The 389-nt window shown below is 39.8% G+C and overlaps 1 pseudogene; it reads right to left on the bottom strand.

Moving 5' to 3' along the window:
- The window catches only part of LOC119591623, a 7,457-nt pseudogene that overhangs the window by 5,496 nt on the left and 1,572 nt on the right, over nt 1–389 (bottom strand).

Below are 389 nucleotides of genomic sequence, written 5' to 3'. Positions count from 1 at the left end.
GTACAAATCTCGACTCACGTGAATAGGTGCCGACGGGGACCCACATGTAGTTGTAGTTTATCCACCCGCTGGTAGTTGAGGACACTGTATCGAGGGAAGGCCGCCCCCGTTTTATTCGAACTGGAAGCTACGACCGTTGACGTCTGAAGAAAAAAGTTTCTCTAAGTTTCTCTCTTTATGTATTTAAATTGCACATCAAGCGTTGTAAAATGAAAGAAAAAAAATCCTAATAATGAACATTTGTCCGAATGAAAAACATTTTCGTATTTTAACGGTTTTCCGAAACCATAGGCAGTACACCTTTTTAATCAAACCCTTATTTCCACTAAAAATGACAATTCTCTTTTCTCCTCCGTCCAGAAAAGTTGTGTCCCTAAAACCATTACGAC

The sequence above is a fragment of the Penaeus monodon genome, chromosome 29, assembly GCF_015228065.2.
Source record: "Penaeus monodon isolate SGIC_2016 chromosome 29, NSTDA_Pmon_1, whole genome shotgun sequence".
NCBI lineage: Eukaryota > Metazoa > Arthropoda > Malacostraca > Decapoda > Penaeidae > Penaeus > Penaeus monodon.
Note: the sequence above shows the minus strand (reverse complement) of the source record. Positions and strands in the feature narration are given on the sequence as shown.